General features: G+C 43.9%; 1 protein-coding gene and 1 pseudogene across 3 annotated transcripts in view; both read left to right on the forward strand.

Annotated features, from left to right (window-relative positions):
* Cdyl (chromodomain Y like) overlaps nucleotides 1-24,635 on the forward strand; it is a 221,924-nt gene that overhangs the window by 87,075 nt on the left and 110,214 nt on the right. The window lies entirely within an intron of this gene.
* LOC148119873 (pre-mRNA-splicing factor CWC22 homolog pseudogene) lies at nucleotides 14,624-16,629 on the forward strand (annotated as a pseudogene).

Here is a 24,635-nt window from a genome sequence, read left to right on the forward strand (position 1 = left end):
AAAACCCCATTGATCTCACCAAAAACCTCTCATGGAATACAAAACCAACATATAAAAGTCAGCACTGTTTCTACACTAACAGCAAAGTATCTGAAAAAAAAAATCAAGGAAGTCATCACATTTATAACTCACAGCTGTAGCAAAAGAAAGTGAAAGACTTAGGAACGAACTTAGCAATATCAGGATAGGAGGTATAGCTCAATGTTACACCTGTCTATCACACACAAGATCCTCTGCTCTGGGATTAAAGGCGTGCCCCCCCCCTCCACTAGTTTTTGTTTTTTACGTGCTGTTGAATTTTGTTGAGGATTGTTACATTGTATTCATTCATTCGGGGTGTGAGCTGATAGCATTCTTTAGTTGTGCTTTTGCTTGTTTTCTTCTTGTTTCTGGAGACAGGGTTTCTCTGTAGCTTTGGAGCCTGTCCTGGAATTTGTTCTCTATACCAGGCTGGCCTTGAACTCACAGAGATCTGCCTGCCTCTGCCTCCTGAATGCTGGGATTAAAGGTGTATAACCACTGCCCAGCGTGCTTTTCAGTAGTGAAGCTGTCAGTTTTTGCTTTCATGGGAGACATTTTATTATGCACTTTGCTCATTACTGGTTTGTTCAGATTTTGTCTTTATATCATTCAGTCTTGATTGTGTAGGAGCCTTCAAATGTTTTCTTTTGGGTTATCAACTTGATTAGCAAACACTTGTTCATAATTCTCATGAGCCTTGTATTTCTGCTGTTTTTCTTAAAACATTTTTTTCTTCTGGTTCAACTAAAGATTTGTTGATTTTATTTGGTTTCTTGCTTTTTCTTTTATTTTTTTCTTTTTTAAAAACCTCTCCATATAACCCCTCCCACTTTCTAAATTTCACTTGTCTCTGCTCTAGCTTTTGTATTGACCTGTTTAATTTTTGGTCAGCTTGACACAAGCTAGAAGCTAAATTTTTTGTGGGAGAAGGAATCTCAGTTGAGTAAATGCTTCCATCATATTGTCCGTAGGAAGTCTGCAGAGCATTTTTTTAGCAATGATTAATGTGGGAGGGCCCACCAGCCCACTGGGAGCAGTTCTGCATCTGGTCCTGGGTAGTAAAGTAGATTGAGCAAGCCACAGGGAGCAAGCCAGTAAGCAACCTTACTCCATGGTCTCTGCTTCATTTCCAGCCTCCAGGTTGCTGCCCTGACTTCCCTTTATGATGGGCTGTGTGCTGGAAGGTGAAATAAATCTTTCCCTTTCTAAGGTTTGGTTTTTGTTTTTTCAAGACAGGGTTTCTCTGTAGCTTTGGAGCCTGTCCTGGAACCCGCTCTGTACATCACCGCCAGGCTGGCTGCAAACTCATAGAGATCTGCCTTTCTCTGCCTCTGCCTTCCAAGTGCTGGGATTTAAAGGCATGTACCACTGCTGCCTAGCCTAAGGTGTTTTTTTTAATTATGTAAAATATTTTAAAATTTCTTTTAATTTCTGAGATTAATATAATCACTTCATTTCCCATTTCTCTTTCCTCCCTCTAAACCCTCTCATATACTCCTTCTTGCTCTTTTTCAAATCCATGACTTCCTTTTTTATAATTGATAGTATATACATATATATTCCTAAATACAAAAATATAACCTGTTTAGTCTTCACACTGTCACTTCTATGTATGTTTTCAGGGCTGACCGTTGCTAACCAGATAAGCAGTTGTGCCCCTCCCTGGGGACGGCTATTTCTCTCCTCTGCTTGCCCTAGTTCTTTGTAGTTTTTTGTGTATGGTTGATGCCTGGCGAGCTTTCCCTGGCTCCCATGTCACTGTTGTCCTGTTCAGGTCATGTTTAGACAGTCCTGTGGATGAGACTTTATGAGTGTAGCTTCTGACGTTTCTAGAAGACACCTCTCAGAGCACACTCCCTGAACCTCTGGCTCTTACCACACCCTCACTCCCTGCTTCTGCCGTGATTCCTGAGCCTTGGTCCGGTAGTCATTTTGGAAATGTGTCTCTTGGGACTGGGCTCCACAACTCTGCGTTTTGATTGGTTGTGGTTTCTGTAACGTCTCTGACTGTTGCAAAGAGAAGTTTCCCTGATGAGGAGTGAAATACTTAGAATGTGGTTAGGGATTGTGCTGCTTTAGTTAAGTGGTGGTTATAGGTTCTCCTCTACGATCTATGACTTAACTAGCTCTGGGTAGTTGGCTAGGTTTCCAATACCAGGCATGAGTTTCCTTTTGTTGAGTGGGTTTTAAGTCCAAATAGAGAACTGTTGGTTATCACCAAGGAATGCACGCCTCTGCTGCCCAGATAGGGTTATTGTGCCATGCTGATTGTTGCTGTGGTTCATAGATGGCATAGGATGGGACTATTAGTTGTTTCCCTCCTTTGGAAGCCTACAGGGCTCTTCTGGTATTGTGAAAGCTAGTCCTTAAGGAAAGCTAGTCCTTAAGTTGCTTCTGGTACTGGTGTTTATCAGAGCAAACTAGGACTTATGTCTTCCTCCTAATGCTACTTTTGCATGCTTTGCTTTGTGGTCACCATTGGGTTTACAGAAAATATACTATAGGAATAGCAGGTTATTCTCAGCTAATATAACATACACATTTTAGCATAGTATTTTATTAATTCTTTAAGAATTTCATGCAATGTATTTTGAAATCATTTACCCCCTTCCTCCCCCAACTCCTTCTAGATTCACTCCCTACTTTCTTACCCATTCCTCTTTTATTTTAAATAACCCACTAAGTCCAATTTTACTGCCCATATATATATATATATATATATATATATATATACACATATGTATATGTGGGCATACAGACACACACAGACACACACATACTCATGAGTGTAGGGCCACTCATGGGAGCATAGTTGACTTGTCAGGGACCACACCCTAAAAAAACCACAGCCATCCCACCTGCAGAAGTCATCAACTGTCAATTGCTCCTCAGTTGTGGGCGGAGCCTCTTGATCCCCTGGCCACTCCCTGCTAGAAGGTTGGTAGGCATGTTCTTGCGCAGGTCCTGTGTAGGCACAGCTCTGTGGGTTGAGGACATTGTCCTGTCATGGCCAGAGGATGCTGTTTGAGTTTGGTTCTCCTGATAATTTTCAGCCTCTCTTTGGTCATGCTCTCGTCCCTGAACCCTGGGTGGGGTGAGAGGTGGTGATTTAAAAGAAAACCAGCTCATTGGCTCCTTTTCTCCTTATTTTAAAATTGGTTGTTTCTTGCAGCATTTTCAAACTGCGATTCCATCGTCTGCTTTCTCAGCATTCTTGAGGAGCTTGTTTGCGACTGGCTCCATTATAGGAAACCGGTTTCTTTATGGTTACCTTGGAGATCATTCCTTTGACTTTGCTGTTTTGGAGTTCTACTCCCGTGTATGCTGTATGACCTTTTATATGTTACACTGCTTTTGCGAGTTTGTGCCTTATCAGGGTATTCTGTCTGCAAATATTGTTTCTTCTCTAGATCCACATCCACTCTTCCTCTTCCTTTGTTTCTCTGGACTGGCATCCTTTGCCCTCAATCTCCTCAGCGCTGGGGTGCACCAGGACACTCTTCCACTCTCCTGGGATTCCACATAGTTACCTATTTTGTCATCTTCGCATCTCTATTGATTAGTCTCTCATTTCCATCTCCTTGATTTTGTTTCTTTTTAACCTCCTTTTTCTATTTACATATGAAAGTTGTTCCTGTTTGTTTTCTCTTTTTTGTGAGATAACCTTGTATGTCTTTGGTTTGAACTGAGTTTAATTTGATAATTCCAGTTCAGTGGGTCACCTGACTGAATGCGGCGTATTATGAAACATTGGACAACAGTAAAAGACTTCTGAATGCAGAAATCAAAAGCAAACGCATATGCACCCAAGGTGTTGCTGGCAGCGCACCCCGTGTTGCTGGCAGCGCACCCCGTGTTGCTCTGGTGACTTCGCTGGAGCTGCAGCGCTAATACACAGCAGTTCACTTTGCCGCCACCCGCCGCTGCCGATGGCTGCCTGAAGCACTGGTTCCCGTCTAAGACCTTTCTGTCATGGAGTGCAGTGACATTAGCCTTGCAGTCTTTGAAGTCTCCGTACAAGTTTCCTGCTCTCTTAGAAGCATAATGGTTTAATTATGGAAAAAGAAGACTTAATAGTTGTCTGTCCCCATTCTTTATCATGTGAATTCCAGATTAGTATGTCTTTGGATTGTATGTGTTAGAATATTTGATTTTGAAATTGTTTTAAGTTGACTTGAGTTTCATTAAAATGCTAAATTCTGCTTGAGTTTAGGACAGAACTTCCAATACTTTGCTAAATAGCTGTAAACACTCGTCTTTCGTCTTGTGCTGTATGCATTTAGGTGAAGTGGCATGCTCAGCATTGATAGTTAAACCATCAAAATGATCGTTTAACTCTGACAAACATCGAGGATTCTGTGTTATTCTTTATGTAAAAAAGAGTGCTAAATTTGCTCTCATCTTTAATGAATGGTTAAATTATATGTATACCAAATAATTGTTTTAAATTAAGATTTATATCAACAAGTGTCTGAGTTTTATCTACTCATTTTCTATACGTGTGTACTCAGTGTTAAGATTTTTTTTTTTTGGATGAAAAGGTTTTGAATGGAAAAGTTTTAATTCGCCCGTTTCGTATTTTGACTGTTTCTACTTCTGAATATTCTGGATGACCATGTTATTGTCACTGTGCCCCTTCATCCCCCCCTTGCCTTTTGTCTTTGGTGTTGCCCTAGCTATTTACTCCTTGCTGTCATAAATGCCTGGCAGAGGTAATTTATAGAAGGCATTACTTTGGCTCGCAGTCTATCTATTAAGGGATTTGGTTTATCATAGTGGTGGGATGGTAGACGTGGCAGCAGGAGTCACTCAGGAGTGAGACAACTGTCACATTGTGTCTGTAAACAAGACTAGAGAGTTATAAGTACTGGTGCCCAGTTGGCTTTCTCCTTTTTGTTCATTCAGACTTTCAGCTCAAGGGATAGTGCCGTCCTCTTCTAGAGCTAACCTAGTTTATAAACTCCCTCACTCAGGTGTCTTCTTGTTGATTTCTGTCAGTTTGGATCACTATTAGCTGCCACGGTGTTGATCTATTTTTACGATTTACTCATTCTCCGGAATTGGAATTGGAGGTGTGCCTGAGGTTTTTCTTGCTTCCTGCAAGCCCAGTAAAGCCTGAAGAATTACTGTCTTATTAAAGGTCTGGTTATTTGTGGTTGGTGGGGGGTCCTCAGAACTCTAGTTTGCTGTGGCTCCTGCATCTGAAGAAGCCCCCCCTCCGTATTTGGAACTTGTAGTTACCATGACGAGGTGAAGGGTTTGGAGGGTTTGAGCCAAAACTGTATTTGTCTGATGATACTGAAATGCAAATAAGGGGTGAACTGGATTTCATATGACTGTTGATGGAATTGAGGATAGTTGTTGCTCTGCCTAGTTTGTCTTGTGAGCATATCTTCTCAAACTTTCCTTTAGCTAAGACTGACTTGTTCTTAGCATGCCAGCCCCAGTGTCTGTCTTTGTTCAGCCTGCCTAGTCTAGGTAAGGTCCTTATTCCACAGGACCTTGAAATAAAGAACAAAGAAGCCACACGTCATTAACACCCCTCCCTTGAAAGTGTGGGGCCATTTTGCTTCTCACTGTAGTTACCCCTTTTCACCTCTTTGTACATTGTTTTGTCCTAGCGTGTTGGGCAGTTTCTTCTGGAATGGTTGGATACATAGGTTGTTGGGGATACCATGGTGTGATGTCTGGGGACATGAATGTGACAGACGATCAGCGGTTGCTGATACTACTAGTGATTGGCGTTTGAAATCGTAGCTTATATGTGACAATGGGACATGAGGTGTCTGGTTTGGGACAAATCTTGCCAGGCATTTTGGAGGTAAACTAGAAAGAACCTGAAGTTTGTATCAATTATTTGAGGGGAGGAAAATTTTCTCCTAGAAAGATAGATTGCATTGTTGTTATTAAAATGAAATATGGGATGGGAAAGATGGCTCAACAGTAAAGGGTAGTTACTGCTTTTGCAGAGGGTCAGGGTTTGGTTGCCGGCACCCACAACAGCAGGTGGCTCACAGCCTGAAATTGTATTTCCAGGTAATCTCATGCCCTCTTGTGGCTTTCATAGGTACCTGCACACATGTAGTGCACATACATACACTCAGGCACATACAATTGGGAAAAAAAGACCTTTAAAATGGATTTTATGTTTTTAATTGTGAAAGTGGCACGTGTGGGAGGGGAGGCTTTTTCTTCTACCACTGGTGTCAAATAGCTGGTGAGCTCCAGTGTCTGCAGAATGTCTTAGCTGGTGTGTCCTTTCTGTCCATAATAGTTCCTGCTGCTTGCGGTTTTCTGGAAGATTGTTCTGTCCCACTATTTGATAGAACCCAGCACTGTTGACTGCAGGTTACAGATATTCTTCAGTTAAAGTTTACCTTTCTTTTTGTCAACCATTTGCGGTTAGAATTTCAGGACATCAAGTAGATGCACATGGGCATTTCCTGATTTACCATGTAACTAATCTCCAGTTCAGCTATTTAGCACCCGAGAGAACTAGGGAACAGCCCTTCCCATTCTTTTTTTTTTTTTTTTTAATGAAAGTAGCGACATATGTGCATCGGTCAGCTCTGGGGCGCCATGGTACTGCTTATGTTGATGTTAGACATGGTGTACTTGGACTTCGCTGGTGTCCATAGCATGACACACAAGTGCAGCCAGGAAGGAACGCAGATCTGCTAAGGCAGGTAAGTGACATGAAGATTAGCTCATGAAATGAGTTGAACATGGTAAAGTTTTTGATCTTGGGATGATAGTTTGGAGATCGTGAGCCCTGGAGAGAACATAAGGCTTGAGGTGTGTTTGTGCAAAGGCGTGTGTTAGAAAGAACTAACTAGAAGCACTTTTTAAAATATGGCACATAAGTGGTAAAGTCAAGGTCATTTTTATGGTATGTGTTCTACAGTTTTTACCTATGCTGTTCATTCTAACCATGGCAAAATGAGCAAACATTCTCCTAGGAAACTGAGATGGAGTGGAGGGTTGAGTGGTTTCAGAAGGTGTGACCTGTTTACATCTGATGTTACGCTAGAACTCGGAAGAGATGATTGTTGGGTACTCCACAGACCTAGGGAGTGAGTATTGTTGCGAGACGCATTAAAATGTTCAGGGTTATGAGCCATGTGGGCTCCTGGTGTGTGTGTGTGTGTGTGTGTGTGTCCCCGTCCAAGCTTGTTTTTAAGAAGCAGGAACTTGTATGTTATCTTCTAGGAAAATCATTAGGTGAAGTATAGGTTGATTAGGTGATGGGTAAATCAGATTTGTGATGGTTAAACCGTCATCTTTGTTCAGTGCTTGTTTTTCAGTAAACTTTAAAGGTCCTGTTTTCAATTGGGTCATCTTCCTGCCGGCCACTCGGAAGGTGCAGGGTTTGTCTCAACTAAGCCTTCCTGTTTAAAGAGTGGCGGTGTTGCGCCGTCGTCCAGAGTGCTGTAGCTTGAGTGAGCAGTGTCCTTCAGAGAGACCTGCTGTTAAAGGCTTGATAGACCATGAACCTATGGGTTATTTGAAAGTGTCAGACCCTTTTAGGGTGCGGGATTGGAGAGGGGCAGGCATGGTTGGAGGAAACTCTGTCGCTGGGGCTGTCTTTGAAGGAACTACTGGAGTCTGGCCACCCTCTTCTCTCTGCTTTCTAGCCACCATGAAATGAGCAGCTAGTTGAACTTCAATAAGTCTCTTTGCCATGACATGCTTTCTCGCCACAGGTCCCAGATGGCAGCCCCAAACATTCACCTTACTTGTCTGCCTTGGGTATTGACAAGCTTGCTCTTCCCAGTCTTGATCCCATGTCCAGTCTTGAACTTGTCTTTCCTCACCAGGTTTTCTGCTCTGACTCTTGACTTTGGCCATGTGCTTGTTGCCTTGCAGAGCTCTGGACCAGGGCACAGGAGCCTGACTGCCTATTTAATTTAGGTAATAAGTTTTTATCTGTACGCTCTAGGAGATTGCTTTTCTTATCTTATACTTCAGGCACCTAGAGTAGAGTGTAAGCAACTCTACTTCAAACCGCCGTAGTCTTCCAAACGTCTGGTATACACTCATCTCTGATATGCAGGTATACAGATGATCTTTTGAGCTTAAAGAAGAGGTGTGTGTGTGTGCACACCAGACATGAGCCTGTGCTGAGCTTGTGCGAATGCCCAGGAGGTGCTCATTAGCATATGGTGTATTGTGCTCTTCCTCAGATTATAATAGAATGAAGTTTGAATTGAAATTTATGCCCTGGCAATGCTGAAGCATGCATAGGCAGTCTGTATATGACGGTTCTGTTGAATTTGTCCATACTAGGTTTCATAGTCTGAAACCCAGACTATGGCATCAGATCTCATTACAGATGGTTGTGAGCCACCATATGGTTGTTGGGAATTGAACTCAGGACCTTTGGAAGAGAAGGCTCTTAACTGCTGAGTCATCTCTCCAGCCCAATAGCAGGGAATATATACCAGTATCATCTGTAGTTTGATACCTAAAATGGTGGATAATTTTGATCCCTCTCTCTTCCATGCTCTTTGGCTCTGCAGTGACTCCCAAGAGCCTGTGTGTTAAATGACCTTGGTGCTGTTGGGAGGCATTAAAGCCTCTAAGAAGTGAGGCCTAACAGGAAGTCTTCAGGTCATTGGGGGCATGTCCTTCACAGGAATAGTGAGAACCTGTGTTCTCTCACTTCCCTGACCATGAGGCAAGCAGTTGACTTCCAGCAAATGCTCCCTGACACAGCCTGAAGGAAATGAGCTGTGAGCTGAAATCTCTGAAGCAGCTGGAAGCCTCTTCTGTGTGCGATTATCTCAGGCATTTTGTTGCAGGAATGGAAATCTTACTAATACACACACACACACACACACACACAGACACACCCGTGGTATCATAGTTTATAAATTAGGCATTGTGTGAGATTATTCTCTAACAAGTTTTCTGACTGTACTCGCTTGCTTATACACCTTCTCTGAGTTTCTATTCGTAGTTGCCCTGTCTCACTTGAAGTACTTTATATCTCCTGTTTGGCATGTTCTAATTCTATACCTCTGGGGCTATTATGTGAAATAGGAGATGAACTGTGAGCGCCAAGATAGCCGGTACTTTTATAGCCCAGATGGCTATCAGGCAGCTATGGAAGGTAGTGTCTACAGTCTGGATATGCTCCCCAGGGCCTGATGCACAGGCACAGGCTTCTGCGGGTTTCATCATGCTGCTAACAGTTTACTGTGGTTTACTTTTTATTTGTTGTCTTGAGACAGGGTCCCCGGTAGCCCATACTGACCTCAAACTTGCTGTGCAGTTGAACTGCCAAAGCCTGTCTGCACCTCCCAAGTGCTGGCATTGTGGGCATACACCACCCACCATACCCATTTGTGATGCCAGTTTAAAAAAAACTTATGAATTGTTTGTTTTTTGAATTTTCTGTGTGATTTCAGTATATAGTTGGCTGTGGGTAACTGAGGTCGTAGACAGTCTACAGTCTGTCCACTCACCTATCAAACAGAATAAGCTCTCCTTCATGTCACTCGATTCTACTCATATATATCTACTGAGTGTGTCTTGATTAAATAGGTGGACACATCTATCAATTCCTCAGGAGACGTTCCTTCCTAAATAGCTTCAGTTTGTAGTGGTTATGCAGAATAAATTTTAAAATACCATGGAATGTAATTTTTTCCCTTTTAAATTGCCTATGTGCATGTTGTGTGTGCTTGGTTGCATGTGCATGGTGTTGGTACAGAGGTCAGAGGACAGCGCGGTGTAGTCTGTTCTCTCCTTCAGCAGTAGAGTTGGTGGGAGTTTCTTCTACATGACTTCCAGTTTGACATGGGTTCCAGACCTCAAGCCCAGGCCCACCTGGCTTGTGTAGCAAGCACCCTTACCTGCTGGACCATTTTTCTGGCCCCGGAAATGAGACCTTGTCAAGATGTGTGTGCTCATGTTGGTAGGAGGAAATCAAGTATTAAGACCAGAAACCTTCGAAGTTTCCAGGTAGCCGTAGGGACACCTAATAGGTACTCTTCCCATTGTGAGAAAGATGGCCCTAGGGAGGAAAGAACACCGTGCCACAGTAGAGATAGGAAGGGGTTGTTCTAAAATTCAAATTTTTCAGTCTCAGTTCTACTAAAGAGGAAACTGAAACCTTGGGAGCTTCATCTTGGGGTTCCTGTGGCTAGTTCTACAGCAAGCCGTAAAGGGATGTGGGTGAGCTGGGGAGCTGCTTCAGTAGTGGGGCAGGGCTCTCCCTTTGAGAGAAGTACCCGCTTTTAAGGAAACATTAGGACAAACAAGGATAATGTCCTGAAGGAGGGCCAGGTAATCCTCTAATGAAACTGTAGAAAAGATTGGCCTGCCCCACCATGTTCCTCAGCTGTTGCTCTGGGTAATGGGTTGCAAGTGAAGGCAGGATGGAGATGCTCATCCTTTCTGGGCTTTGAGACTGCCGTTTTCCACCCAGACGTGGGGAGGTTATGTCATTTGCTTGTGCATGCCAGCTTCCTTCCCTGCACTGCCAGTTACCAGCTCTGCTTTTCAGGGCTTCCAAGTCTAGTCTGGTGCCTTGGTGATGTCTGATGAGCTGAAGTCTCCCCTGCCTTGTAGCTGGAGCTTCCATTCCAGCTCAGTCTCAATGCTTCTTCTGCATTGTACTTTGTTCCAGAGACAGCCCAGTGATACTGCTTCATCTAAGTCAGTGATTCTCAATCTGTGGGTCATGACCCATGGGGGCTTCCACATGCCAGACATCCTGCATGTCAGATATTTACATTATGTTTCATAATTACAAAATTGCAGTAATGAGGCATCAGTGGAAAAAATTTATGGTTGGGGGTTACAGCAACTTGAAAAACTGTATTAAAGGGTCTCAGCATTAGGAAGGCTGAGAACTAGTGGTCTAGATCTAGAAGCTCTTTCGTTGGGATAGGGCCCTTTAAACATCCCCTAGAAAGGTGGCAGACCCAGGAGACAGACATTATCCATGTGTTCCCACTTGTAATCGTAGCATCTTGGAGCTGGAGGCATGATCTGGCTATCCTGGGCTACGTAGGGGAGATCTGTTTCAAAAGAAAAGAGGTGTGGATGCTTCATGGGCTTTAGAGGACCAGTGGACCAGTGTGTATTAAGAACTGCTGTCCTTGAGGGATCAGCCGTGGAAGCAAGAGTTGTTTCCAAAGTTCTGTAAAGTACCCTAGCACACTGACATCATCCTTTGAGAGAAGGTAGCTGGTGATTGGCGTCTCCAGACCCTGACACCAGTGACAGACATATCCCCACTCCCTTCCCGTCGATCAGCTGCAGATAGCTTCTTGGTTAGGGGTAGGACTTTGTACCTGCTTTGCCTCCTTCAGCCAGGGATTTGTCTGGTTTGAAAGTTTTCTGTGATGACCTGGATCTTTTGTTTCTCACACTTCTGTCTCCCAACTACTGTGGAAAGGTTCGTGCCATCATATCAGGCCTGTGTGGTATTGGGAATTCATCCCCAGGGTATGCTACTTCCCCAACTTACATCCCCAGTCTCGTTCAGGTCTTTATTGTTTGTGGACATCCATGGTGTTTGCAAAGAGTAGCAAATACATGGGAAGATTGAGTTTTCTCCCTAGCTATCTGGTTTGGATATTAATGACAAGAAACTGTTTACTCTTTAAGCATCCTACGTTTATTAAAGGTGATGCTTGAATGGTTTACCCAACTGAGGTTTTGAAATGAATAATGAAATATCTTCTTTAAAGAGACCATGTCTTATTCTGTTGTTCAGGCTGACCCTGTACTACTGCTTTCAATCATTTGCTCTCTTAGCTTTTCACACTACAGGGTCACAGCTTCTAATGAATTTCTTGGGTCTCATTATGTGGCTCTTGCTGGCCTGGAACTCAGAAACTTGCCTGCCTCTGCCATAATGCAAGGTTTTTGCGGGAGAGGGGGCTTATGGGACAGCATTTCTCTGTGTAGGCACGGACTCATTCTGTAGACCAGGCTGACCTCAAACTCACAGAGTTCTACCTGCCTCAAAGTGTGAGATTAAAGGCACGTGCCACCACCTGTTAGCAATCATAAAGAAATCTTTTAATGTGACAACCAATAACTTAAAGATCTTCTAACTTAAAACCATGGCTTCATATTTACATCGGTGTCTGCTGAGGGCTAAGGTAGCTGTGTAGAGTCCAGGAGGGGTGTGTTCCCTCTGTGGTTGAGGTTATTTTTGTTGTGTCTGAGATGCCATTGTCCTCTAAGATGCGTACTCATACTTCAGTGACATAAAACAGGTTGTTTTCTTGGAATAAACATTAGAGACTCACGGATTTCCCAAACTGTTCATAGTGGCAGTTGACAGATGGTAGTTCCTTTATAAAAGGTAAAGTCATTGAGAAAAAAGATTTATTCTACTTTTTGTGCGTGCACGTCTGTCTGTCTGTCTGTCTACAGAGGTGCCTTGTGGAGGCCAGAAGAGGGCATTGGATTCCCTGGAGCTAGAGTTATAAGTGGTTGTGAGCTACCAGGTATGAAGGTTCTCTAGAAGAATAGCAAGTAATCTTCACTTTTGAACCATCAGAGAGAGAGAGAGAGAGAGACTGTACGCGCACACTCATGCCATGTTGTACTTACAGAGATCAGAATGCATCTGCGAGAGTTGGTTCTCTCCTACCAGGTGGGTCCTGGGAATTGAACTCAGGTTGTCGGGCATGGTAAAACAGTTCTTTACCTGTTGGGCCTGAGAATCCGGGTCACTATCTCCATCTTCCTTTTCTCTCATTGTGACCATCTCTGGGCGTTTCTAAGTAAAATGTACAGCAGGCCTGACTAAAGTAAGACATCTTTTGACACTGCTGTGGAAGCTAAATAAGGCTTGACTAATTCCCAGTTATTTCACAGACAGCCAGTCATGGAAATCTTTTGTGTGGACAAAAAGGAGTGACTAATGATGGGGTAGAAAATTAATAAACTTTATATAAGATGAAGGCAATCTGCAAGGAAAATGAACTCAATGAATCATCTCGGAGAACCGTTTTTGACTGACTTAAATTTAAGATGTCTAGAAAGATGCCTAAAGCATCATTGAATACAAAAAAAAAAAATCAGGGATTGGATTTGTTCAGGCAAGTTGATTGAAGATTTTGTTTGAGAGGAATCACCATGTTTCTTTTAAATAAAATTTAAGTGTCTACAAAGATAATGAATGTAAGTAAGCCATGGTTTGATGTGGGATGACATTTAATCTTTTTATATGTAAATGTGGGCTTTGCACTCTGCTTGGGTGGGTGAGTCTTGCCCTTGAGGACAGAGTCTGAGGCAGAGTCTTCCTCCATGCTCCACATTACTCACTGAGGCCTGGTCTCTTGTTGAGCCCGAGCTTGGTAACGCCCTTAGACTAACTCGCCAACTCACTCTGCAGATTCCCTGTGTCTGGCTTCTGAGGGTTGGGATTCCTGGTGAATCACAACATCCACCTTTATGACCTTTGTGGGTTCTGGATATCTCAGCTCTGGTCCTCGTGCTTGCTGTTGTGTGATGCTTCAACCACGAAACCATGTTTCCGGACCATGAGGTGGTGTGTGTGTGTGTGTGTGTGTGTGTGTGTGTGTGTGTGTGTGTGTGTGTGCGCGCGCGTGCGTGTTGGAGTGTTGTTTGCTTTTGTTTTGTTAGACTTTAGTTCAGCCCTTTATGAGATGTTTTTTTGAAGAACTGGAGCAACAAGTGTTTGGAAACTTACAGAAGGCTTGTGCAGTACCAACATTCCAGATTCATTTGTGAGGCTGGAGCAGCGAGTGGCTCGGCCGGTTAGAGCACTTGCTGTCCTTTGGAGAATCAGGTTCAGTTCCCAGCACCCATGTGGGGTGTCTTACAACTGTCTTCAGCTCCAGCTTCCAGGGGCCCAGTGCCCTCTTCTGGCCTTCACGGGCACATGAACACATGAGAGTATATACACACATATACAGAGATATTTTAATTTATTTAAAAGTTTTTTCGCTGTTGTGCTTTTTGGTGTATGAGTATAGCTGCCAGAACAGGAAGCCAGACCAGGGACACAGGTGTTTTAAGGCTCTTAAAATGAACCCAGGTTCTCTGCAAGAACAGTAAATGCTTTTAACCACTGAACTATCTTTACAGCCCATAAAAATTAGTCTTTTTTTTTTTTTTTCAAAAAAAAGACTAGGGGTATTGTTCATTGTAAAATGGTTCTGTGGGTCATATCTTTAGTGTGTGGCCATCAGGGAGCTTGGGTAGTCATGGGATGACGTCTCTCGTCACTGTTGTAGGAAAACTACTTTGGGTTTGCACAGTCATCAGCCTCACTCACGACACATTTAATTAGTTGCTCTTGCTTATTCCAAAGCCCATTTCCCATTATGGAGGGAAGATGGGGCACTACGGAGGGCATTCAGTCTGAGGTTTCATAGAGACAGCGATCAGTCTGAGGATTTGTAGGGACAGGATCATCCCCTTGGTCTGAGGACTTGGTGACGGTGGTGCGTGGAGACAGAAAAAGAAAGCTGTTGAGGAACTCAGACCATTGAGCACCTGCTTCTTGAACCAACTTGAGGAATCTATATTGGGTCACCTGACACCAGAAAATGAAAAGTGGCACACATGACACACTCCTCTGATCGTGGCAGGGAGAGCCACAGTTCACATCGCCGGAACTCCTCCCCAGAAGACAGAGTACTCTGGTTACAGCCAGGCTGACAGAAGAGGGTATTTTTACGATGTCAGCATGGAATCACAAAGTAGGGACCGAGAAAAACGCAGAAAAAGAGATGCGAATTGGAAAAGGTCCCAGAAATTACCAAGTCCTGGAAAAAGGAGCCCAGAATGGGCCATAGCCCAGAGTTCTACGTACCTGCTAAGAAGACAAAGAAGGACAAGCAGGATCCACTGCTCACTCGAAGTTGGGGGCGGGGGGATGGGATGTGTATTCCTCCCATAAAACTCAGGATTATGCAGTAACAGATTGCAGATAAAAACAGCCTATCCTACCAGACAATGAGCTGGAAGCCCCTGAAGAAATCAATCTATGGTCTCATTAAAAAGGTCAGCGTCTCCAATATAAGTATTATTATTATCCAAGATCTCCTTCAAGAAAGCCTAGTCAGAGGGAGAGTCCTGCTGTCCAGGTCTGTCCTGCAGGTGCAGAGTGCTTCTCCAGTCTTCACTCACATTCACGCAACTTTGGTGGCAGTAATCAACTCAACTTTCGCACAGACTGGAGCATTTATCCTCTAGAGACTGTTTCTTAATTTCCGAAAAGGCTATCAAAGGAATGATAAGCAACTTTACCTCACTGCTTCAAAATTTGTGGTACTTCTTACTAACCAAAATGTGGCACATGAGATTCTGTGCCTGGAGATGCTCACTTTGCTGAGAGACCAACAGATGACAACATTGAGGTAGCTATCGGCATCATCGAGGTATGTGGCCTCTGATTAACCCAGCTGTCACCAGAAGGAATCAATGCTGTCTTTGAATACCTGTGAAACGTTCTACATGGGTCTGAGACCAACCAAAGAGCTCAGAACACTATTATAGTGGTGTTTGCTATACGGAAGGACAGATTCAAGGACCACCCTGTTCGGGAAGGACTTGATTTAGTGGAAGAGGACGATCAGGCTACCCGTGTGCTCCCCTTGGAGGATTACCATGATCCAGAAGATGTTCTTAATGTTTTAAAGATGGATCCTAATTTTATGGAGAATGAAGAAAAGTACAAGGCTATTAAAAAGGAAACTCTTGATGAAGGAGACAGTGATTCAATCACAGACCACAAAGCTGGAAGTAGTGAGGATAAGGATGAAGGAGAGGGCGGAGGACACAAAGTTAGTGTTCATGATAAAACAGAAATCAACCTGGTCTTATTTCACCATCAAGGTGTCTCACTATTCAGGCAAGTTTAGATTTTGAAGAATGTGCACACAAGTTGCTGAAGATGGAGTTCGCTGAGAGCTAAACAGAAGAGCTCTACAACATGGTACTTGATTGCTGTGCCCAACAAAGGGTCTCTGAAAAAATTTTCCCTTGTTAGCTGGGCCGATTTGCACGCTGAAGAAAGAATACATTTGAGAGTCTGTTCATAGAACGCTATAATAGCATCCATTGCTTAGAAACACACCACTGAGGAATGTTGCTGAGGTATTTGCTCACCTTTTCTACACGGATTCACTTCCATGGAGTGTTTGTGAATGTGTCAAGCTTAGTGAAGAAACCACTACATCATCTAGTAGAATTTTTGTCACAGTATTTTTCCAGAAATTGGGTGAATACATGGGTCTTCCTGAACTGAGTGTGAGGTTAAAGGATGAAGCTCCACAGTCATTCTCCGAAGGACTTTGAAGGACCTCGAGACAACCCATGGAATACCTGGTTTGCCATCAACTTCTTCACTTCCATTGGTCTCAGAGTTTAATGGATGAACTACAAAAGCACCTGAAAAATAGACCCCAGAAACCAGAAGCTGAGCAAAAGATCCCTCCCCCACCCCCCACCCCCCACCCCCCGGTCACCTTTGGCTTCCTCCTTGGAGTCCGATTCCTTGGAGCAGCTCGGATTCCTCCAGACTCCTTATCCTCCAGCAGTCAGAGCTCTGCCTCGGAACCTTCATCCAGCAGCCGCTGGAAGCCGATGCAGAGATCCACAGCTAAGTAGTGGACATAGCTTCAGAAGTCTGGTTGACAGAGGGAGGAGCAGTATTACCGGCAATGGGGTCAAGACCATGGTGGGGACACCCACATGAGCTAGTGGGAACTCACTGACCCCAAACTGATAGCTGGGGAACCTGCATGGGGCCAAACTAGGCCCCCTGAAAGCAGGTGACAGTTGTGTGGCGTGGAAAGTCTATGGGGCCACTGGCAGTGGAACCAGGATTTATCCCTAGTGCTTGAACTGACTTGGAGCCCATTCTTTCTGGAGGGATAGCTTCCTCAGCCTAGATATGGGGAAGGGGGGGAGATCCTTCCTTGGTTCTGCCTCAAAGTGATGTGCCAGACTTTGTTGACTCCCCATGGGAAACAGGAGATGAGGAGGAAGTGGGAACTGGGATTGGTATGTAAAATTAGTAATAAAAATAAATAAATCATATGGATCTGGAAAAAAAGGTAGGTGTCTGAAGGTAGATGTGGGAGATAGCAGCCTCTCTGAAATGTGATTTGTCTGTCTTCAGTCACTGTGTAAGCCAGCTGACACTCACCCGACATGCATAGTCGAATCTCATCTCCTTAGTTGTGGTTTGTGGTGAAGGCTCTGTGTTGTGTATACCTGTTGAGGAAAGGATGGATGAGAACTCTCTTGTCTATTTAGTAATGAGCACTAGCCACTGCACATCATCCATTCTACAATTATGTGGCAGTTATTCCACATTCCCTACATAACTGGCCTGTGGAGTAGGTTACATCTTAAAAACAGCCCTGGCTATCGGCCTGCCTCTGCCTTTTGGGTCCAAGGATTAAAGATGTGGGCCACCAGTTTCTTTCCTTAATTTTGTTTAAGAAATCCTTTCTATCAGGGTATGGTAGTTCATACCTTTAATACCTTTATTCCCAATGTGTGGGAGGCAGACATGGTGATCTGTGAGTTCAAGGCCAGCATGGGCCAGTGTGTCTTGAGATGGGCAGAGAACTACAGATGGGGCTACAGACACTAAAAAGTCTCAAAAGGAGCACACTTAGGACCCTATAGATAACTGTACTGAGGACCTTGAGTTCTAGTGGTACAGCATGGGAAGCCGTGGGAGAATGACGCACTGACACTACATTTTATGAGCTCCCTTCGGATGCTCTGTGGAACCAACTGTGAGGAGCCCAAGCAGAGCCAAGGAGCTAGACCAGGAAGCCGGCACAGCAGCACCGATAAGGCACCTGGGAAGGATGTAGCAAATGCTAGTGGGTTGTGAGGAACTGGGTTTTGGGTGTCAAGTTTGAGGAACCTGTGTCCAGAGGGTTGTACTGAGCAGTAGTGAGCCACAAGGGTTACAGATTAAGACAGGTGGTGACTTGGAGTTCTCTGTGTAAGGGGCTGGGTCTGCCATAGTAGGGGAAGCTATAGGAATCTAGATTCTCTTTTAATCTGGAATTGTTTAATCATGGTTATTGAATTATATTGGATATTTTCTACATTATTGGAGATGATCCTCCTAGCCCCAGCTGTTTTAGTTTTCTAGCCTAGTAAGTGTGTTGTGTGTTTTCTGATGGGAAACCATCCTTGCATTGCTACAGTCTTTTCCTAAAAGTTACTAGTGGAGGTTTCTTGTGATCTTGTAAAGCATTTTATTTGGAAAATAGAGTTTGCATCTGTTTTGATGCTGGAAAGGTGCCTGCAGACTGTGCAACAGTCTCAAGTCCCAGCAATTCCTAAGATAAAGCTTTGCAACAAATAGGATTGGGGACTTGGGGAGGGGGCCATGCTAGAAGAGAGCAAAGTCTGCAACTCTTTGAGGACCAGCCAATGGGAAGAAAAGGTGGGAATTTCTCATAATTGGGAACTTTAAAACCTGCAGTCTGGGCCTAGTGAGGTTGCTCTTGGAGAAGACCTGGGTTCTAGTCTCTGTACCCACATGGCAGCTCACATCTATCAGTACCCTCCAGTTTCAGGGTATCTGATGCCCTCTTCAGGGGCCTGAAGGCATACACATGAAAAAAAAAATCTTGGGGGAAAAATACTATTTAGCACCAAATCGATACACCACCATTTTTAAACTCTAGACCAACGTCCTTTCCTCAGCATCAAATTGTTTTGCCTTCACCAGTCTCTTGAATTTGTTGTTACAGAGTGAGGGTTGCTTCTTATATTTAAGGATTTTGTTTGTTTAAACTATGGCTGTATGTTGCTTGCAGTTCCAGACAAAACACGGGTAATCAGGCTTTCTTTCCCGCCCCTGTCTTTCACTTTGAGACGTGATCTGACTATGCTGCTCCAGCAATTGAATTTCAGGACTCAACAGACCCTCTTGCCTGAGCCTTCCAGGTTACCAGGACTGTAGAGGTGTTTCATCCTTCCTGAAAGACAGATGCTTTGTTTGTTTGTTTGTTTGTTTTTTAAATACAAAGGAAGGAAAAATATGACCAGTAAGCGTGACTAAAAAGCTAGTTGGCACAGATACATATACAATATATATCTTTCTTCAAGGGAAAAAAAATACACAAATTCGATTAGACTTAAAGCATGGCTCAATATGCACCTCCCCCCCCCCACAATGATAGACAAATACATAATCTCGAGAAATTTGCTCACCTATGTCAGTTTATTAAAAGACCAGGCAAGAGAAAAATGAAAAACCCAATCAATATTAGTCAACGGATATAAGTCTGACATGCATAATCTTGTTGCTACGACAAAAGACCTGACCAAAGCTGCACAAGCTACGCTCTATTGGTCCTCAGTTTGAAGGGATACAGTCCATCATTGATATATTGTCCTAGACTGACTTTAAAATCACCGTGAATCCCCTTTCTAATAAACCCTTAGAAGTTGACTTTATTGTGAAACCTGTTCTAGCCTTGGTGTTTCTTTGGCCATTGTGGTATTTTTAGTTTGTTTCATATTTGTATTTAAAGTACTTCTTTAAAATAGATTATAGGTGAATTATTTTTTGTGTTTTGCCCTTTAAAAAAGTTTTAACCTATTTTTCCCTTTTGAATAGAAGTTGTACCATTTACATTTGTTTTTAGAGTTATGTGTATGTATGGGGAGGTGAAGTGCATGTGCGTGTAATACTGGCAGAGACCAATGGTATCACATCCCTTAGGAGCCGGAGTTACACAGGGGCCCAATGTGGGTGCTGGGAATTGCAATGTGTGTTTTCTGGCTGAAAAGTCTTTCCAACCTCTCATTAACATTTAAAACATTGTTTTACTCTTTGCCCATCCCCACCCCCACCCCATTTTGCTTTTGATTAAACAAAGGTCTCTTGCATGCCTGGTAAGTTTTCTGTTCACCAAGCCACATTTCCCATCCTATCATTTACATTTAAAATCATTATTAATCTGATTATATCTAGATCTCTCATATTTTGCTTTATTAGAAAGTGGTTTTGTTTGCCTTTTGTATTAATTTTTAATTATCCCACCAATTCTTTTGTTCTCTAGCTGTACTTTAGTTTATTGAGGAAGGGGGTAGTTGATTTAAGGATTATAGTATTGTAGCTTTATCTTAGTCTGCTTAGTATGGGTATTCATCCTGGCGGGAACGGTTTTGCTGTGGTGTGTTCTCATGCTCTTCACACCTCATGATCGTGAGTTAGAACCTCTGTGCGTTCTGTACTTCATCAGTGCATTTTAGAATTTGCTTTTAATCATCTTTTATAGAAACCAAGATAGAAACTGCTTATTAATATGTCCACACGAATATGGTTTCCGACTCTTTCCTGCATATCCGAGTTGCCATCTTCTGTGGTTTCTGTTTGGGCTGTAGGACCTAGTATTTTTTTATAGCAGAGATTTTCTCTTTGAAGTTATGGTTTTGCTAGGTGCTAGAATTCTTTGCTGAAAGGCTGGTTGTTTTGTCTGGCCTTCTAATCATTTGACTGTGGTGCTCACATATGAATATGGCAGTTGTTTCTAGGACGAGGTTGTCCCTGTTCTTACGTTGGTTTTCTGCCCACATCATCTGTTTTCTCTGGCTTTATCCAGGGTGTGCTTCCCCTGACTTTGAGTGGCTCAGCTGATCTCTGTCCGCTGATGTTTGAGGTTCCATGAGCTGGGCTGGCGGAGGTTTTCAGATGTTACATCTCAAAGCCTTCCCCTCCTGTTCCCTCCCGTGTTTCTCCCATAGTGTACTGTTCCTGTCATGAAAATCTCTGAATTCTCATTTTTCAACCCATCTCTTTCTGCTTTTTGTTATCATTGTTTTGTACTTATTTTGTTTTGTTTACTTGTTTGTTGGCTTGTATTACTGTATTTTAACTGGTGGGAGAAAGGAAGCACCCCTCGCTTGCTAAAAAGGTGTAGTTTTGATAAATGTTTTGTTCAGGGCTAAGATGACTCAGTAAGTAAGTGTGAGAACCTGTTTGTGGTCCCTGAACTCACAGAAAAAGTCAGGTGCAAGAGCCTGGGCGTGAGCTGGGTGTGACCATGTGCACGTTTAGCAGCAGCCTTTGGGAGGCAGACACAGGCCCCTGTCTGCCCCAGGCCAGCCTTATCTGCTAACTCATTGGTAGCATGTTTTCCATCCATTTCTTGAGCATGGTTTTAAAAGTATTTGAAGTCCTTATTACTTAGAAATCTTTTTGGCATCAGGTTTTACAGTTTTGCTAGTGTTGTGTACACCTTGATGTCTTTCTTTCTTCTGCTGAAATGGGGACATGTACCGTAGGGAGTCAGTTTTTTATGCTCTTAGGAGGATTGCTGGGTTCCTATTGCAGCCGACAGCAGAGTTGCCTGGACTCCAAGGACTTCTCCCAATGCTTTGAAGCTGGCTATCCTCTGCTGTTGTGGTCTGGGGTCCACTCCCCGGGCTTGTATTCCTGGAGTGCTGGACATGTGCTGGGGATCCGAGATCCCCTTAGACCTTTGGTTTCCTTCTGGGGACTTTCCTGCCTTGCCAGCTGTGGGTTCTGCACCCTGCACTTGAACTTTCTGCTGCCCTAGCTGGGCATACTTGGGAAAGTGGATTCTTAGATTTGGTTCTGTGGTGCCCTTGGATTTCCTTCCGGTCCTGATTTCCTTCTTGCCCTGCTGATTGTGGCCTACCTGGTGTACGTGAGGCTAAGCTGTGGCAATCATGTTCAGTCCTTGTGCTTACAGCCTGGTGATGTCAGAATACCCTGCGCTTCTACTTTAACGCCAGCTCGTGTGCTGTGGGATGTGAAACCATTACCACAGCAATTCTCAGCCTGCAGGTCACAACCCCTTTTGGGGGTATGACTCTTTTACAGGGGTCGTCTAAGGCCATCAGAAAGGCGATATCTCCATTATGATTCATAATAGTAGCAAAATTACAGTTATGAAGTATCAACAAAATGATTTTATGGTTGAGGTCCACCACAACATGAGGAGCTGTATTGAAGGGTCACTGTTAGGAAGGCGGAGAAGCACTGTATTGGGAGGAAAGACTGGCTCTGACTGCCCCGGGGTTACAGCCACAGCTGTAAGCTCACCCACCATCACCATCCTTACTTATTCTGTGTTTGTTTTGTGTGGTTTTAACTCTTTCTTGGGCCTTTGTGACAGTCTTTAGGTTTCTATTTTTCTAGTTTGGTTTTTCACACATGATGCCCGTGGGTGTTGGGATTAGCCTCTTCAGTATTCTGCTGTTAGAAAAAGTGGATTGTTAAGTTGCTGTTTTTCTTTCTTTCTTTCTTTCTTTCTTTCTTTCTTTCTTTCTTTCTTTCTTTCTTTCTTTCTTTCTTTCGAAATAACAGGGTAGTTTGTTTCATAAGCATGGCTTCCTGTAGAGCTGTCGTTGCTTCTTTGGTCATTCTCTTCATGTTTAGATCGCGATGATTTTGTATGAGACTCAACTGCTAGTTCCTTTCTGAACATTTGACATTCCTCCTGCATTTCTCCAGGGGAGGGGTCAGTGAGGGTTTCTGAAGCCACAGCTCCAGAGCGCCCTCTTCTGTCCTCAGCAGCTACTTGAAAAGGTGCCCTGGTATTGTTGAACCCAGCTTCTGTCTTTGGTTCTCCTCCTTCCCCGCTTCCTTTGGATGGTTCCTGTCATTTCCTTGCCTCTGCTCTTTCTGCTCTGGCTGCTTGCTGTCCCCAGCAGTGTTTCATAATGGCCAGTTCTCCAAGAGCCCGCAAGCCACAGACTGCTGTAGCCTGTCTGCCTGCGTTGTACAAGCAGGTATAAGCTTACCTGCAGGTGGTTAGTGCCCAGAAACCCCGAGGTCTAGACTGCTGTCCGATGCTGTCTCTGTTTGTTATGCAGTTACCCATCCAACATGCCTGGGTACTTCTGTCCCGTCTGTCAGATAGCTGGGACCCTCTCTGCCTGTTCAGACCTGCTGCGTTTGTGCCTTTGCTTTGCTCATTTTTCCTGCCTCTGGGGCACTGTAGCTTGTGGGTCACACGGGTTGTTGTCTGAAGATTTTGACTTTTATTAGGGAGGGCAGGGAGATGAAAGGTGTCTTTGCTCTCACCTGTCTCACATTTCTGCCTCCTGGAGGTCAAGCAGGTTGGATCCTACTTTGAAGGCTGGAATGAGGGCGAGATCTGCCATATCACCAAGACTGGGAGGCCCGTGCTTCCTGTCATTCCCCATTTGCCCTTTGACCTGGGACCTTGCCTGCCTGAGGAGACTTTGATCTGGTCTCCCACCCCCCCAGGCTCACAGTCCCCTGTCCTAGCTCTACATCACAGGCACCAACAGCTTTTGGGGCATTAATTGCCTTGATATTTAAAAAAGTTTTTCATCTTTATATTTCTGAAAATGCCCCTTCTTGCCAGCTTGAATGATGGTGGTCTTGCAGTATTCAAAAGGTTTTCTTGCTTGTCTGTCTGAGAAGGGTCTCACTATGTAACCGTAGTGGTCTGGAACTTGCTATATAAGCCAGACAGGCCTCAGACTCACAGAGATCCACCTGATCTGCCTCTCAGAGCTGGAATTAAATGTGTATGCCACCACACCCGGCTTTAAGAATTTTTTTTATTCAACTATGGGTACATTTATTGTTCTAAAAAGGATGTCTTGTTTACCACATTGGAGGAGATGAAAATGTCATTTTTCATTCTTTAAAGTTGCTCCCCTCACCCCATGCCATGACTTAACCTTTCTCAAGACGCACCGCATTCGCTCTGCTTCCTGCAGCCTTCTTTTTGCTCTGTACATTCTTAAGCTACCTGCCCCCCTGCACCCGTGTGAGGCCGCTCATTTTGCTAGACTTGGGCTCTTAAGTCGCTTATGGGTTTGGCCAGTGTAGATGGTAGGGAGAGAAAAGGTGTCACACCTGTGCCTACAGAATCCAGGTTCTGCCCACACTGCACAGACTGGAAGGAGGGCACAGAAGAAAGGCCCTCAGCAGCACCTCTGCTTAATCACCACCCTCCAGCTCCATACAGCCAAGGATGCAAGGACCAAAAGAGAGCAAGAGAGTGGAATTACCACACAGGAACTAGCCCCTCATCCCTGGTGAGCGAGGCAAGTGTTAGTTCCTCTCAGAGCTGAAGAGGAGCCTTCAGCTCTATCTAAAGCACGTCAGAGCTCTCTTGTCCCCACTTTTCCGCCTGCTTGTGACACCAGTGTCTGTCCTGTCCTCCCTTGAACGAACAGCTCTGAACAATAAACTGTAGCCTTCCCTGGTTTTCTAGAATTGCACAGCTTCTCATACTTGTCTAGTATACAAACTGCGGATTCTAATGTGTGCCCCGCCCCATATTCTCTACTTCATGGCTGGTGATAGACACCTGCAGGTCTTTGAGACGATATCTTTCACCGGTACACTGCCAGAGGAGTTGTTAAACTTGTGTAAACTCATTTCTTAAAATGAAGACACAAAATTGGTTAATTGTGTGGAACCGTTGGCTCCATTTAGCACCGGTATCTGCCTCATTTTTGTATCTGTTGGTATGTGTGTTCAAGGTTACATTAGTTTCAAATACAGAAAAATTTAGAGCCAGTAGTTAATAATGAGTTTTGTTACATAGAGATTTGAGTCAAAATTCAAATCACTCCCCCCAAAGAACTAGACATTAGATCCAAATAATAATGCTATATTTGAA

This window comes from Myodes glareolus, chromosome 14, assembly GCF_982192425.1.
Source record: "Myodes glareolus chromosome 14, mMyoGla1.1, whole genome shotgun sequence".
Classification (NCBI taxonomy): domain Eukaryota; kingdom Metazoa; phylum Chordata; class Mammalia; order Rodentia; family Cricetidae; genus Myodes; species Myodes glareolus.